Source organism: Pogona vitticeps, chromosome 1 (genome assembly GCF_051106095.1).
Source record: "Pogona vitticeps strain Pit_001003342236 chromosome 1, PviZW2.1, whole genome shotgun sequence".
NCBI classification, from domain to species: domain Eukaryota; kingdom Metazoa; phylum Chordata; class Lepidosauria; order Squamata; family Agamidae; genus Pogona; species Pogona vitticeps.
This window is the reverse complement of record NC_135783.1, coordinates 290,355,834-290,373,376: the sequence shown is the minus strand read 5'-3', so window position 1 is coordinate 290,373,376 and position 17,543 is coordinate 290,355,834. Positions and strand designations below refer to the sequence as shown.

The 17,543-nt window shown below is 43.6% G+C and overlaps 1 long non-coding RNA gene across 1 annotated transcript in view; it reads right to left on the bottom strand.

Moving 5' to 3' along the window:
• LOC144587918 (uncharacterized) overlaps nt 1–17,543 on the bottom strand; it is a 108,188-nt gene that overhangs the window by 37,543 nt on the left and 53,102 nt on the right. The window lies entirely within an intron of this gene.

The window sequence follows — 17,543 nt, the reverse complement described above, 5'->3', positions numbered from 1 at the left end:
AAACACATTTTTTCATTGCGCAAGCCAGTTGCAAACACAAGCTGGCCCATGGAGCATTGAATAAATGTTCAAAACATTCTACTGACATTTGCAAGCCATGCCAATGTGGCAACCAAAACTTAATTAGTTTGGACTGACATTACACAGTTGCATGGCAGAGAGGGCAGGATGGCACTGACTTGATGAGGCAGAGTTCTAACTATTCCTTTCTCTCACCCCTCCCTCCACTTTTTTCCTATTGCATGTTCCCCCAGTCTCATTAACAATCTTGTCTGGCTTTGTTTGAAACCCTATTAATATTCATGATATCTGTAGCGCCTGCACTTTCCCATCAGGCATCCAGGCCTGATATCTATTTGTCTTAATAGGCTTCACACCATCCAAAATCACATCCTATTAGCTGATCCTTGTTGGATGCCTTCAGCACCGCAGTCCCTCGCAGGGAACCTTTCCACAGAGCTGTGACATCCGTAGAGGTTTTAATCCAATATGACCGTTCACTTTTAGCAATGGAAACAAAGAACAGAAGAGCACTTGAGGTGGAAGTCTGTTGAGTCAAATGGAAGAAGCGACGCCAAGAGAAGTGGAAAATCCTTACAAAAACTTGCTTTTGAAACTAGAGTTCCAAAAATATCAGAGAGTCATAGTGCCAGCTCATTCATACACTTCATCTCATTGATATATAAGTGTGGGGGGGGGGAGGGGAAGAAAGTGCTGCCATTCTTCCTATTCTTTTCCAGATTCTCCTTTCCAAAAGGTGATATGTTTGACAAGCCTTTTTCCATGTACAGCTACAAAAATACCGTATTTTTCGCTCCATAAGACGCACCTTTCCATAAGACGCACCAATTTTTTAGGAGAAGAAAACAGGAAAATATAATCTGTTTTCTTAGCTTCATAAGACGCACAGACTTTCCACACCCCTGTTCTGTGGGAAAAAAGTGAGTCTTATGGTGCAAAAAATACAGTATGCATTAATCTGTAACCTTCTGCACAGCCACAACATGAAGGAAACCACAAGGAAGAACAATTGGTGTTTGCCCAGTATTACCGAACTCTGCTTCCTGCCTCCTTGTGGGCTGCAAAAAGCAGGCTCGGTTAACACAAACAGATTTTGACTTTTCCTGGCCCCCAAAAGCTGGTAAAATAAAACAAGATGGATCCTGCTGTGAATTGCACATCATCGTCATAACTGATGTTTCCTGCATCTAGGACATTTGCCTCCAAGTCTTTCACATTATGTTACATTACATTGCATCCTATCTTAAATGCTGGCAATGCAGATTGATTCCACACTATCTAGGGGAAGATGTAGAGTAGACAAGTTAAAGAAAAGACTAAAGAACTGTAAAGTTCTCCAAGGCAATATAGGAGAATGAGTGAAAAACTCTGTTCTACTATCCCCAATTCACTAGCCATGGTTCTTTAATAGGTACCTCTTCAAGAGTTCATTCTCACAAACACCAAACAACTATGTCGCAGGAAATCTGTTCTTGTTTAGTCGTTTAGTCGTGTCCGACTCTTTGTGACCCCATGGACCAGAGCACACCAGGCCCTCCTGTCTTCCACCGCCTCCTGGAGTTGGGTCAAATTCATGTTGGTAGCTTTGATGACACTGTCCAACCATCTCGTCCTCGGTCGTCCCTTTCTCCTCTTGCCATCACACTTTCCCAACATCAGGGTCTTTTCCAGGGAGTCTTCTCTTCTCATGAGATGGCCAAAGTATTGGAGCCTCAGCTTCAGGATCTGTCCTTCCAGTGAGCACTCAGGGCTGAATTCCTTCAGAATTGATGGGTTTGTTCTGCTTGCAATCCAGGGACTCTCAAGATTCTTCTCCAGGACCATAATTCAAAAGCATCAAATCTTTGGCAGTCAACCTTGCTTATGTTGATGGGAGCAGTGGCCATGATCTTAGGTTTGTCTGTTTGTTTGTTTGTTTTTTGATGTTGAGTTTCAGACCATTTTTGGCACTCTCCTCTTTCACCCTCATTACAAGGTTCCTTAATTCCTCCTCACTTTCTGCCATCAGAGTGATATCATCTACATATCAGAGGTTGTTGATATTTCTTCCGGCAATCTTAATTCAGCCTTGGGATTCATCCAGTCCTGCCTTTCGCATGATGTATTTTGCATATACGTTAAACAAGCAGGGAGACAATATGCAGCCTTGTCGTACTACTTTCCTAATTTTGAACAAATCAGTTGTTCCATATCCAGTTTTAACTGTTGCTTCCTGTCCCACATATAGATTTCTCAGGAGATAGATAAGGTGGTCAGGCACTTCCATTTCTTTAAGAACTTGCCATAGTTTGTTGTGGTCCACACAGTCAAAGGCTTTTGCATAGTCAATGAAGCAGAAGTAGATCTTTTTCTGGAACTCCCTGGCTTTCTCGAAAATCCAGCGCATGTTAGCAATTTGGTCTCGAGTTCCTCTGCCCCTTTAAAATTCCAGCTGGTATTTTTGGGAGTTCTTGGTCCACATCCTGCTGAAGCCTACCTTGGAGGATTTTGAGCATAACCTTGCTAGCATGTGAAAGGAGTGCAATTGTACGATAGTTGGAGCATTCTTTGGCACTGCCCTTCTTTGGGACTGGGATGTAGACTGATCTTTTCCAATCCTCTGGCCACTGCTGAGTTTTCCAAACTTGCTGGCATATTGAGTGCAGCACCTTAACAGCGTCATCTTTTAAGATTTTAAATAGTTCCACTGGAATGCCATCACCTCCACTGGCCTTGCTGTTAGCCATGCTTTCTAAGGCCCACTTGACTTCGCTCTCAAGGATGTTTTGCTCAATCCACACTATCTGGATTGTCTGTGACATCCAGATCTGTCTGGTATAATTCCTCTGTGTATTCCTGCCACCTCCTCTTGATGTCTTCTGCTTCTGTAAGGTCCCTACCATTTTTGTCCTTTATCCTGTCCATCTTTGCACAAAATGTTCCTTTAATATCTCCAATTTTCCTGAACAGATCTCTGGTTTTTCCCTTTCTATTATTTTCCTCTATTTCTCTGCACTGTTCATTTAAGAAGGCCCTCTTGTCTCTCCTTGCTATTCTTTGGAAGTCTGCATTACATTTTCTGTAACTTTCCCTTTCTCCCTTGCATTTTGTTTCCCTTCTCTTCTCTGCTATTTGTAAAGCCTCATTGGACAGCCACTTTGCTTTCTTGCATTTCCTTTTCTTTGGCATGGTTTTTGTTGCTGCCTCCTGTACAATGTTACGAACTTCTATCCATACTTCTTCAGGCACTCTGTCCACCAAATCTAGTTCCTTAAACCTGTTCTTCAATTCCACTGTGTATTCATAAGGGATTTGGTTTAGATTATACCTGACTAGTCCAGTGTTTTTTCCTACTTTTTTCAGTTTAAGCTTGAATTTTGCTATGAGAAGCTGGTGATCAGAGCCGCAGTCAGCTCCAGGTCTTGTTTTTGCTGACTGTATAGAGCTTCTCCATCTTTGGCTGCAGAGAATATAATCAATCTGATTTCGGTATTGCCCATCCGGTGATTTCCATGTGTAGATTCACCTCTTGTCTTGTTGGAAAAGAATATTTGTGATGACCAGCTTGTTTCCTTGACAAAACTCTATTAGCCTTTGACCTGCTTCATTTTGAACTCCAAGGCCAAACTTTTCTGTTGTTCCTTCTATCTCTTAGGTCTTAGCATTCCAATCCCCTATAATGAAAAGAACATCTTTCTTTGGTGTCCGTTCTAAAAGGTGTAAGTCTTCATAGAATTGGTAAATTTTAGCCTCTTCAGCATCAGTGGTTGGTGTATAAACTTGGATTATTGTGATGTTGAAAGGTCTGTCTTGGATTTGTATTGATATCACTCTATCATTTTTGAGATTGTGTGCCAGTACTGAGATTGTATGCCATCTCATGTTTGACCACATCCAGCTTACCAAGCTTCATAGATCTTATATTCCAGGTTCCTATGCAGTATTTTTCTTTGCAGAATCAAACTTTCCTTTCACTTCCATGCACATCCGCAGCTGAGTGTCCTTTCGGCTTTGGCCAAACCACTTCATTAGCTTTGGAGCTACTTGTACTTGTCCTCCGCTCTTCCTCAGTAGCATGTTGGATGCCTTCCAACCTGAGGGGCTCATCTTCCAGCGTCATATCTTTTAGCCTTTTGTTTCTGTCCATGGAGTTTTCTTGGCAAAGATACTGGAGTGCCTTGACAGTTCTGATCCAGGTGGATCGCGTTTAGTCAGAACTCTCCACTATGACTTGTCCATCTTGGGTGTCCCTGCATGACATACCCCATAGCTTCTCTGAATTGCTCAAGCCCCTTCGCCATGACAAGGCAGCAATCCATGAAGGGGGCAAGAAATCTACTCCCTATTTAATTCTTGGTCCTGACCTACACTAGTCCTTTCTGCTTAATTAATGACCTTCCTTCTATAACAACAATAACTAATAAGTGTCTGACAGAAAATTGCTGAACCAACAACGTGGCATCTTCTGCAGTCATATTTGATATAAAGATTCACACTGATGTACTTCCTGCTCTGGGTACTCATGAGCATTAAACCTTGCCAACAATTACCTCCTTGGCTTGGCAGACAGTAAAAAAAATGTTTCTATACACCCTCACTTTCCAAATAATCTATGATGGATTGTGCAACCACCCTGAAAGAAGTGATAAGCCACTTTCTCGGGCTCCAATGCCTCTTGCTCCCAGAGGAGCAAGAAGAATCTCTCTGTCTCAGCTCTTTTTTAAGGCATACCTGTCCAATGTATTCACAAGCAGGGAGGCACAAGGAGGTGGAGTGGCGTGGGTATGTTCACATGTGCTCTTGTTCGAGTTCCTTTTCTGGGGACACAGAAGAATGTGAGGACTGTGAATACGTTCGAGTATACACAACGACAGCACCCTGATGGCTGATCCTTCTATTTCGGAAGCACCATTGGGTTGCTTCCAACATGAACAAAGAAGAAGAGGTTCCTTTTTTTCTACCTACAAGGTATACTCCTTGCAAGGGATGAAACATCCTGACTAGAAAAGGAAAATATAGCAAAGCTTTTCCAGGGAGGTAGCTGTACTGTTGGAGAAAAACAATTGCAAAGTGTCTTGCAGCATTTAAATAACACTTGACGGATCTGAAGAAGTGGTCTGGAGTCTCTGAATGCTTGCTAGTCTTTAAGGTGACACGGGACTTTGTTTTTATGGCAAAAGAGATGCTCTATATTATTCAACTTCACGTACTTAAATCAGCAAGGGGCACGTCACTACTTTCAGATGATCAGAAAGAAGGGATAATTAAGAAAAGGGTTTATTTTGCAAAGACCCACACAAGGAACAGAAGGTGGATTTGGATAATTGGAAGAAACTGGATGGACTCTAGTGATTTGCTTCTGTTGACTGAACTGCTTTCATCACCAGAATTGATAGGCAATGATTACTCTTCCTTCTTGCAGCTTTCTTTATGACTTCAATTTTTTTCTCAGGAATGGTGGTGGGGGAACCTCCAGAGGAAACAGTGACATGCTGAGGACAAAAGGACTGCAGCACAAAGAAGGGTCTGCCTCTGAGATGCTGAATTCTGTGTCTTGAGAGCTGTAAAGGGTTTATAATGTTTAAAAGAAATGACTGGCTCATGGCTTCTCCAAATGACACAGAATTCCACCCTAACTGCTTGCAGTTGCTCGAAGAGAACAAGGCGCATTGAGTTTTGTGTTTAAACTACACTGCTTTAGCCATGCATTGAAAAACCAATTCACCTCCGAATCCTAAGGGGGGAAATATAGGAATCTAATCCCTTGCTGGAGCTTTGTTTCTGGGAGTATCTTAATTTATATATTTTAATATTTCTGTGCTAAGTGAAAGCATCCAGTTGAGAGCTTGCATATGGTGGAAGCATCAGAGTGCTTATTCCTTCCCCTTCTGGAGTAAACAATCCCTGCCAGAGAAGCAACAACAAAAAAGCAAAACCCCAGAAAGTCACACAAAGAAGCACAGATGATGTCGGCTGAAGCCTTGCATCATCTGGGTGGAGAGAGAGAGAGAGAGAACCCAAACCCAAACCATCAGCAATGAAGGGGTACTTCTGCAGGAACAAATACTCCTCCTGGATGAGCTATCAGCTGTGCAGCAGGAAAGACAGATAGAATTTTGTATCAGCAAACCTATTTGTAAGCACTATACCCTTTATGAAGTAGATAATCCTCAGACTAAAGGGAATCGCTGGAATAAGGCAGGGAGACTATGACATGGTCCTTGGATGTGTTTTTTAAATGTATCAAATGGTAACCTTCTAATGAAAGGGAAAAGTTGGGTCCTGAATTTGATAACCCTTTGGGGACAAAACGGCAAGTTATAGGCAGCACCATTTCTGCAAACCAAAAAGTCGGTGGCTATTAAGAAGCTTTACAGCCCTGATTGGCAGTTCTTTTTACTAGACAGAGAGGGACTAAAGCCACTTCCATCCACGCCGTGTTTCTGTTAGGTCCTGCAATCCACAATTTCCATCTGCTCTGCTACTCTCTCTTGCCTGAGGCTTGGCAATTAAGGGTGGGAAAATGCTATCCTCCAGGGTCCATGTTTGGGTTGAGGTCATCAGCTGCTGCTGATCCTTCTTCTAAGGCACAACACCACTTTCCAAGGACAAACCCAAAGCTGCAGCTACTCTCTATCCAAGATTTGGCTGTTTCCAAACACCTTTGACAAATGCAAAACGGTTCCTCTGTCCAATCAATACAAACATTCCTTATCATCATGTGGCAATCACAGCTTGCCGGGGCTTGCTACCAACAACTACAACAAAAGTCCTTTTACCTCTTCAGTTGCATTTAGTGATAACGCGAAATAAATCTTACTCCCAAAGCTGTGCCCACAATCACTGATAGCACTTAAGCACAAGCAAGGGAAGAAAACAACCACCACCCCTCCCCAAAGCCATGTTAATTTCAAGCTCCATTAGAAATGCACATTTTGACAGGGGGAAAGAAATCAATGTATGTCCAGTGGAAAAGAGGGGGGGGGGAAACCACCTTCAAACAAACCAACAACAAACAATCAAGACTGCATTCCAGTTCTCCAGTTTTAAGGGAACATTAAAAAACCATGACTCCCAGTAACGGTCTTTTAACAGGAGAATTATTTCGTTATCACCAAAGATATTTGATTTTGATATGCTGTGTTTTGACAGGAATTATTTCAGTTCCAGGGACTGTCTAAGCAGCCTTTCCTTTCTTCATATGTTTTATCAGTCCTGACACTCGGACCAATTGATTTTCTCCCCTTCTCTAAAGATGTCGTCAATTCAGGTTTGTTCTGATGAACGCCACCATTGCTGGGCCAAATATATATGCACACATCTCCTGGAGGACTTGATTTTAGGTTTTAGCTCTGTGGGGATAACAAGGAGGGGGGGGGGAAGAGAACTGTTCGTAAATGTCATACCTTGTCTTGAAAAGACTTACTCATTTTCTGAAAGGAAAAAGGGTTGGTGACAGTGCTCAGAAAATGGCTACAGTGGTATCTATTAGTGATGTAATACTCTGCACAGGGTGCACAATTAATCCCCTCCCCATGGTTATTTAAGAACAGAACTGATTGCTGTTAAAGACTCAGAAAACTTCGTATTCTGTAGATCCTCCTTTATATAGATTACATACACCAGGCCTTGTCCTACTTTATCTCTAATTGTGTTGGAGGAACGGAATCTAATGAACAGCTGCCACAAGATTTCTCTTCTTTATCAGCATGTGTTTCTATGCTAAAGGCCAAATTCTCCTCTTGGATGCCCGCACATGGAATGCTCCACTTAAAGTCAATGGGGTCCCTCAGCATGTGCAACCAAGCACAACATCCAGCCCTGAGGGATTGTTTTCTGCCACAGCATTGACCCCTTCTGTTGCATGCACTGTTTCTTCCTTAAAAGGCAGTAAAGGATATTGTTTCCAGGGGAGACAGGATTAAAGTGAGAAACAACTAAGGGCTTGTGCAAGAGGGGACATTTGTTCCTCGACTCCCTCTGTGGTGGTTGATGCCACTTGGAGCCAAATGAGCAAGGATTTTACTGAGGTTGTTCCCCACATTTATTCCTAAAAACCCACTTATTTTCTCCTTCAGAAACCAGCATCTTTTAAAGAATTTTTTTTCAAAAATATTTATGATCTTGTAAAAGTTATTTAAATATATTTGCGAAGGCTTTCACGGCCGGGATCTAATGGTTGTTTTGGGTTTTTCAGGCTCTTTGGCCGTGTTCTGAAGGTTGTTTTTCCTAATGTTTCGCCAGTCTCTGTGGCCGGCATCTTCAGAGAACATCCTCTGAAGATGCCGGCCACAGAGACTAGCGAAACGTTAGGAAAAACAACCTTCAGAACACGGCCAAAGAGCCCGAAAAACCCAAAACAACCAATGCTGTATTTTTTAAATGCAGGTGCATTTGGTGAGAAAATGGGAGAGGGCCTTCTCTACTACCACTCCCAGACTCTGGAACTCCCTCCCACTGGAGGCCAGACTAGCCTCATCATTATTGCATTTCTGCAAGCAGATGAAGACCTTTCCCTTCAGACAGGCTTTCCATTAGTGACTGGCTGTCGGAAATGGGGTTTTTTAATGGATTGTTGTGCCTTCTTGCTTTGTGTACGTTTTTAGTGTTGATTTTTGTTTACCATTATAGTGTTGTATTTGTTTTATTTTTTGGGGGTAGTATCTGTATACTTATTTTTTAATCTTTTAAACATAATCTTCTACTGATGTAAGCTGCCTTGGGTCCTTTTTTGAGGAGAAAAGAGGGGTTAAAATATTTTAAATGTTACAAAAATAGAGTAAAGGTAACACTGAAATATTCCAATCTGAATTCTTGGAAGTAAATGTCCAATTCAGACATAAATTGTCTTTCAAAATTTAAACAGTGTTGAGGAAATCCATTCAAAATGATCTTCTGTGCTGGATGTTTGGTAGTTTTTTTGTTTCAGTAGACTAGTGCTGTAATTGAACCCCCCCCCACAACCTGAGCCCTTTGCAGCAGAAGCTCTCTCTATTGCTATCTGCTTTGAAAATCAGCTGTATTTCATAAGAACTCTTTCAAAAATATTGAGGAAATCTTTTAAAAACCATGTTCCCTGCTGAATTTTGCTTTCATCGTTGTTATTTTTCAAGATTAGTGCTAAACTGAAAGTTTCCAATCCAGGAACTCTTCCTGTCTAAACTCTTCCTGTTAGACAAAGTGCACCACACCAAACCAAGCCAATCAACACCAAGAGGAGTCGGTGTTTTTAAAAGGAGGTGAGTGTTTTTATGTTATTCTTTGTCATTTTTCATTATAATTTATTTTTATTAATTTGATTTATATATTGCCCATCTGGCAATCTAGGCAACTCTGGGCAGTTTACATGGCACAGTAAAACAGACAATACAGTAGCAAAACCAAGTATAAATTAATCAATACAAAATGAAACAAATACAAATAATATCAGTGAACTTTAACATAACAAAAGGAAAAGAAGATGACAGGTTTGAACAATAAGTTGAATCAAGATAAAGAAGAGGCCTGTTTAAAAAGGAATGTTTTAAATAATTTCTTGAAAGTTCCCAATAAGGGTGCAAGGTGATTTTTGGGTGGGAGAGCATTCCACAATTGTGGGGCTACCACCAAGAAGGCCTAGTTTCTAGTCATTGATTTCTGAGCCTCTCTTGAGGTCAGGACCATCAACTGCCCAGCTTGGGAGGAGCTTACTGGACAGGCTGATCTAGTCAGAAGGAGGTGTTATGTCAGATAACAAGGTCCCAAACCCAGTCTTTCCTGTGCTCTTAACAAATAAATCACTCAAGATTAAGCATATTACAGATTTGGAAGGGCTTCAGAAGTAATGTAATGCACTACTACAATATTATCATCAACATCAGCCTCTGAAATTGGATCACTGTCATAGATCTTGTTACCTAGTATCTAGGAAAAGCCACCGAAAGTCTAAACTTCAGCAGAAAGGGATGTGACTGTGACAAGGGATTGCATGCTAAAACCTCCACCCCTTAAAGATACCATCTTCCTGCCTGCCCGTGAAACTAAATCTATGCACTTGGCCAGTGGGGGAATCCATAATTGCTATGGTGGCCACAAAACCCTGAGCTACCAATTATCCTGGTAGTCTTGTGTTATGTGGTGTCTTGTAGGAATGGATTTATAATAATCCTAATAGGGCTTTCAAGGTATGTGAGGAGTGGTGTGAGACAGAGGCGAGAGGGATGCCCCTCTCACTGGAGAGCCATCCCTCCTCCACAACGAGGATAAGGAGGCAAGACCTGAGCCACCACCAGAACCTATGGAGAGAGCTCAGCAAGGGACAGAAATAGAGAACTGAGTGAAGAGATACAGAAAATAACGATGGAGGAGGTTCGGGAGGAAAAGGAGGGAAAGGAGAGGAAAAAGAGGGTGGAGTTTGAGGCAGGAACAGGGGAGGGAAAAAAGGAAGGAAGGGCAGTTGCCGCCTGGCTGGGAATGGTTGTGGATATAGGATCCCTGGACAGGATCATGGGGAAGACTAAGAGTGCCTAAGGAGGAGGCTGATTATAGGAGAAGAGATTCCCCCCAGACTCTCTTATTGGGGAGAAGCCGAGGCGAGAGAGTGGAGGAGGAGACTGAGAGAGGAGAAAGAGAGAGTAGAGAGAGAAAGGAAAGAAAGACTAGAATGGAGAATAAGGGAGATGAGGAGGAAGAGTTACAGGGAAGACCCTGGGAGAATCGAGGCCCTGAGAGACCAACCATGTGGAATGACAATCAGGATGTTGAGACCGTGCCCTTGCTGGAAGGTTTGACGGGGCTGACCATAAGAGACTGGGCCCCTTCAGATCTGTCAGGACCATGGAACACTAGCTGTGGAAATCCATTCCTATTCGAAGGTTGGAAACCCCTTCAAGACCCGTTGATAGAAGGAGGAAAGCCTCAAGATCATGTTATGGACACTTGCTTATTGTTAAATGCACCAATAAATATTTCACCTGTTTTGAAGCAACAAAAATATACTACTCTTTGAGTCGAACATGGAGCCAAAAGCTGAACCCTCACGAGTGGCTTTTCCAGTTCTACTCTCTAGTGAGTTTCCTTGGCTGAGTTTAAGTCTTCTGAGTTCTAGTCTATCACTCTATCCACTAACTACACTTTTACTGGTGCCTTATTATTTACCATAATTTAAAATGTTTTTATTACAGTCAATACCCTTGTCTGTCTTCTCTTCTCTTCATGACTTTTGATAACCCCTGCCCTGTTGAAAAACATATTTGTGGGGAAGATGATATTTGAGAGTGTGGTAACCATTTTATTTGCATCTGGGAAGAACTGAGAGACTTATCATTTCATCAGTTTCAAGTTTCAGGACTGTTTATATTTATTATTTAAAACATTTTTACCTTGCCTTTCTCCAAAAGGACCCACGGTGTCTTACATCCTTGAAATACAATATTTAAAACTGAAAACAATGAGTATATAACAGTTTATGTGATCCCTGTGACCAGTTTATATTATTTTAACATAATTAAAAGACAATACAGTGGTGCCTCGCATAGCGAGGTTAATCCGTTCCGGATTAACCTTTGCTATGTGAAAACTTCGTTAAACGGAAAGCAAAAAGCCATTGGAACGCATTAAACTTAGTTTAATGCGTTCCAATGGCTTCCGTACTCACCGTTTAGCGAAGTTCCTCCATACCGCTGCCATTTTCGCGCCCTCGGTAAGCGGGGCGCGAAACTGGCGGCCATTTTGGAACCGCCGATCAGCTGGGAGGTGGGCTCTTGCAAGGAGGGAGCCACCTCCCTCCTCTGCAAGAGCCCGCTGCCCAGCTGAAATGCCTGCTGGCTCTTGCGAAGGAGGGAGGTGGAGGTCCCTGCTCTCCTGCAATAGCCTTTCTACCCAGCTGGGAGGCAGGCTCTTGCAAGGAGGGAGCCACCTCCCTCCTCTGCAAGAGCCCGCTGCCCAGCTGGGTAGAAACGCCGGCGGCTCTTGCGAAGGAGAGCGGGGACCTCCACCTCCCTCTTTCGCAAGAGCCAGCTGGCGTTTCTACCCATCCTGGGCTTGGATCCGCCCCGTGCTCGGCTGAGCGCGGGGCGGATCCAAGGGGCGGCAGCGGCGGCCGCGGCGGCAGGGTGGGGGGTTGTCCGGGGCCCCCTACCCTGCCCCAGCCGCCGGGAGCCGACCCGCGCCGCCTATCCCAGTCATGCTAGCATGACTGGGATAGGCAGCGCGAGGCGGATCCAAGCGGCAAGCCAACACGCGCCGCCTATCCCAGTCATGCTAGCATGACTGGGATAGGCAGCGCGGGGCGGATCCAAGCGGCGGCGGCGGCAGGGTGGGGGGGTGTCCGGATCCCCCTACCCTGCCCCAGCCGCCGGGAGCCGACCTGCGCCGCCTATCCCAGTCATGCTAGCATGACTGGGATAGGCAGCGCGGGGCAACTTCAAGCGGCGGCGGCAGGGTGTGTGTGTTCCGGACGGCTTCCAGTGCTTTGCCTGGAAGCCTTCCGGATCCACCCTACCCTGCCCCCGCCGCCGCTGAGAGCCTTCCGAGCTCTCAAAGGGGTTCTCTCCAATGTCGGATGGGGGCCCTTTGAGAGCTGGGAAGGCAAAATGTTGGCAGTCGGGTGGTGGCTTCGGGGTCCTTCCGAGGCTGCAGCCCACTGCGGACATTTTCCCCCAGCTGAGCGGCGGGAGCGCCGGTCAGATGGGGGAAAATGGTTGCCTATGGGGGAAAATCGCAAAGCAACATCGTAATGCGATCGCAAAAGCGATCGCAAAATCCGCGTCAGTATGCGGATTAATCGTTAAACGGTGCACTCGTTAAGCGAGGCACCACTGTATTTAAAGCAGAGAACAGTGAGTATAAAGAGGTAGCTTACATAATTAAAAGACAACATTAAAGCTAAAACAGTAAGTATGCAAATACTAAAAAAGGAACAAACAAATATGACTCTGAGAAATGGTAAACCCAGTACTAAAGACCCAGTCAGAGCAGCAATGTATAACAATCCATTTAAAAGTTAGTCATGTCACTCATATAGGCAGTCACTGAGGGAAAGCTTGCCTGAAGAGAAAGGTCTTTGCCTGCTTTTGGAAGGATAGCAAAGATGGAATCAGTCTGGCCTTCTGTGGGAGGGAATTCCAAAGTCTGGAGCAGCAACAGAGAAAGCCCTCCCCTGTGTTCCCATCAGATGCACCTGTGAAGATTGTAGGACTGAGAGAAATGCCTTATCTGATGATCGTAACACCTGAAGTGGCTCATAGTGGGAGACACAGTGTTTGATATAATTTGGACTCAAGCTGTTTAGGGCATTATAGGTCAAAACCAACACTTTGAATTGTATTCACAAAGGCTTTCACAGCTGGGATCTAATGGTTGTTGTGGGTTTTTTGAGCTCTTTGGCCATGTTCTGAAGGTTGTTCTTCCTAACATTTCGCCAGTCTCTGTGGCCGGCATCTTCAGAGGACAGCACTCTGTGCTCTGGTGTAGACTTCCAAGCCAACTACACCAGAGCACAGAGTGCTGTCCTCTGAAGATGCCGGCCACAGAGACTGGTGAAACATTAGGAAGAACAACCTTCAGAACATGGTCAAAGAGCCCGAAAAACCCACAATAACCAACTTTGAATTGTGCCTGGAAATGGATTAGCAGCCAGTGGAATTGCTGTAACAGGAGTGTTATTTAATCCCTGTGACCAGCCCCAGTTAGAAATTTGGCTGCTGCATTTTGGACGTGCTGACGTTTCCTGCCACTTTCCATCAGCAGCCTCACATAGAGCAGAACAAAGCAAAGCAAAGCAAAGCAGAGCAAAGCAAAGCAAAGCAAAGCAAAGCGTGCTGCTTATATACCACCCCATAGCGCTTCAAGCACTCTCTGGGCGGTTTACAAGTTAATTATGCAGGCTACACATTGCTCCCCCCCAGCAAACTGGGTACTCATTTTACTGACCTTGGAAGGATAGAAAGCTGAGTCAACCTTGAGCTGGTTACCTGGGATTGAACCCCAGGTCGTGAGCACAGTTTTGGCTGCAGTACAGCAGTTTAACCACTGTGCCATGAGGCTCTGTAACTCAGAGCGAGTTACAGTAATCCAGCCAGGAAGTAACAAAGGTATGTAATGACAGTGGTCCAATCAGATATCTCCAGAAATGGACATAGCTTCCATACTAGTTTTATTTGTGTAAATGCACTCCTGGCCACAGCCAAAACCTGGGCATCCAGGCTCAGAGATGAGTCCAGGAGCACCTCCAAACAGCACACCTGTGTTTTCGGGGGGGGGGAGGGTGTAACTTCATCCAGTACAGGCTGCATTGCTATTCCTTGATCTGCCTTTCAATTGACCAGAAGTACCTCTGTCTTGTCTGGATTAATTTTCAGTTTATTCTATTTAGAGCCAAAATAGCTTCCTCAGGTTTAGGTGACAAGGAGAAGTAGAGTTGAGTGTCATTGGCATACTAGTAACACTGAGCCACAAAACTCCGGATAGTATCTCCCAGTGCTTTCATGTAGATGTTAAATAACATAGGAGAGAAAACATAACCCCGAGGGACCCTGCAGATCAATGGCCAAGGTGTTGAACAGGAATCCACCATCACCACCTTCTGAGTTCTCCCCTCCAGGCCAGGAAGGACTGGAGCCGCAGTAAACCAGTGTCCCCAAGTCCCATTACAGAGAATAGGGTCAGCAGGATACTATGGTCAATAGTTTCAAATGCCTCTGAGAGGTTGAGCAAAATCAACAGGGGCACAGACCCCCTATCCAGTTCCCGGCATAGGTCATCCACCAAGGTGACCAAAGCAATCTCTGTCCCCTAATCAGGCCTGAAATTAGACTGAAATGGGTCTAAATCATTTGTCTCATCCAGGAACCTCTGGAGCTGAGAGGCCATACTCCAGCATGTTCCCCAAGAATGGAATATTAGATACTGGCCAGTAATTATTCAGTGTGGGATACAAAGAGGGCTTTGAAGTTGACATTGAAAAAACTTGGGTCCCTCTGATTGAGGAGGAGGAACAGTGAGAGGCAACTCTGCTCAATGTCCTTGATATCTTGGTTGATTTTGGTAAAACTGATCATGATATCTTTCTAAAGCAAGTGCATAGTTTGGGGGGTAACTCTGTGATTGTACCTTCAGTTTGGAAACCCAAGTGGTTGCAGGGGCATGGAGAGCCTTTCTAGTTTGAGTTGTTTACCAGCTAAGCAAGCGTGGACCATGATAGTCCACGTCCTTTTTATTATTATTATTTGTTTTTGTTTTTATACCAAGTGGTACATTATGACCCATCCTGCAGCCCTTTTTATGATTTATGGCGGGATATAAATTTTATAAACAACTGAATAAATGAAAAATACTGCACATATCAAGATCATGTCAGCCTTTATGTGCTTTGCTATTATTGTATCTCTAAGATGATGTAAGTATTGCTTTACGTATGACCTTGGGTTTTCCTTCCAACTCCCGGAAGTAAAACCTCATCCATTCCCTTTTCCTAAATAAATGACCTAAATTGTTACTGAAACATAATGGTGACAATTCCATTTTGTGTTTCAGACAATCACTGAATCAAAGAACTAGCCAGTATTTTTTAAGTTGCCTACTCCATCTCCCTGTTCAAGTCAGAATGCACCTAGTGCATCCCTGATAGAAGGTCATTCTGCTGCTGTTTAAACACTTCCAGCCCATGAGAAGCCACCCTTTCCCAAGGCAGCACCTACGACTTAGACATTTTTTCTAACTTTTAACCCAATTTTGCTTCCCTTTAGTTCCAACGCATTGGTTCTAGTACTCAGGAGCAACAGGAAGCAAAGGTGCTCCATCATCCCTGTAATACCTCATTGAATATTTGAAGACCGGTATCCCATCTCTCCTTAATTTTTGCAGGTGAAACACAACCAAGTTGTTCCTTTTGCCCACATACTTCTCAAAGATCTGTCTCCGTCTTCTCATTCCATCTGATGATACCTCCTCCTCTTCTTCTCATTTCCTATAGGAAGCGATGTCATACTTCTCAGCATTGTCCTGTCAGACCTATCCCAACCAACTCTCTAAAATGCAAATTGCTTTCTTCCCCACTTTTACATATCAACATTATAATTAGCAATGGGATAGATTTTCAGTCCACTTATTTATTTTGAAAGGCATATTCCAATTTATCAACCACACCCAAGGCTCTTAAGGAAAGGGGTAAAAAAGCAGAAATGAAAAGAAGCAATCGAACTAAAATTAATATAAGTGAACTAGCATTTTCGTCAAGTACGAATGAAGAAAGAATGATCAAATGAAATTCAGCTGAACTACAGGGCTAAAATATAATTTATAGATAAAAACCAATCCAGCTGAAATACCTTCAGTTGTCCAGAAATATGATATTGGCACACCTTTGAGGATGAAAAATCCGACTTGCAAATAAAGCCTATGAGGAATCAGACTCACAAGCTACAGGAGGTGTGAAAATCTTCTGCTGGAGCAATTAGGCTTTTCCAGCAATGAAGGAATTCCCTTGTCAAAGGCTACCCTTTATTTGCAGGAAGACTCTTGGGTAGAAAACTTTTCAGCAACTCTTGGTACATGGGTGCAAAATGTAACTGCAGGGGGAAAATCAACACCTAACGAGCTTAAAAAAAATAAGAAAGAACAAAGCAAACTTCAAAGAAGCTGCAGCATCTATAATACATGATTGATTTTAAAGCACTGAGACATTTCTGAAGGGGAAATAAGGTCAACAATTGCAGAGACTTGTCATCTGTGAAACACGCTGATGTATTATGCACTCAAAAAAAGGAAGATGGCCCAAAATGGTTCTGATTATACTTTTTATTAAGCCATCTATTTTTGAAGAGTGGGGTAGTAAGCTTTTAAGTTTCACAGAACTCTCTATCAGTCAGAATGACAATACTTGCTGGCACCATGCAATGAGGACAGTTTAAAATGTAGAATGCCCTCTATTTTCATAGCATAGGAGTACTAACCCTGAAATATAAATACATTTTGGGTATGCTGAGATTTTATGACAGCTATGCATCATGCATCAGGAGACAGACAAGATGAAAAATCCCCTCTTGGAATCAATCATAAAAGCTGCAAAAGCCAAGCTGAATACGGTAGTGTGCAAAAGGGGAGGCAACTGGGTATTGGTTGCCCCTACGCTATTCTCTACTCCAAATAGTTTGAATAACCTTGGCATCAGCCTATCCTGAGCACAGAAGATGCTGCTACTAAATGGGACTTGATCCTGGATGAGTAGGCTGACCTAGCTGGTATTAAAGAGACCTGCCTCAGTGAAGCTGAGGAGGGAGTTATTCCTCTCAGCTTTGTCCATCAGGTTTCTCTGTACAGCAACAGGCACAAGACCTGGGGGACGATGGTTGCAGTGGTCCATCATGATTCAGTTTCCCTCACCAAGTATCAAATCCCCCAGTTTTCTGGGTTTGGACGTATACATCTGAAAGTGGGCACCTGGGAGAGAATAGGGATTCTTTTGGCGTACTCTACCACCCTGCTCCACAGCTCAACAGTCTCTCTTCCTGAGCTTGTAAGGGGCTCATGGGGTGACACTGGAGTCCCTGGAGCTAGTTGTGCTG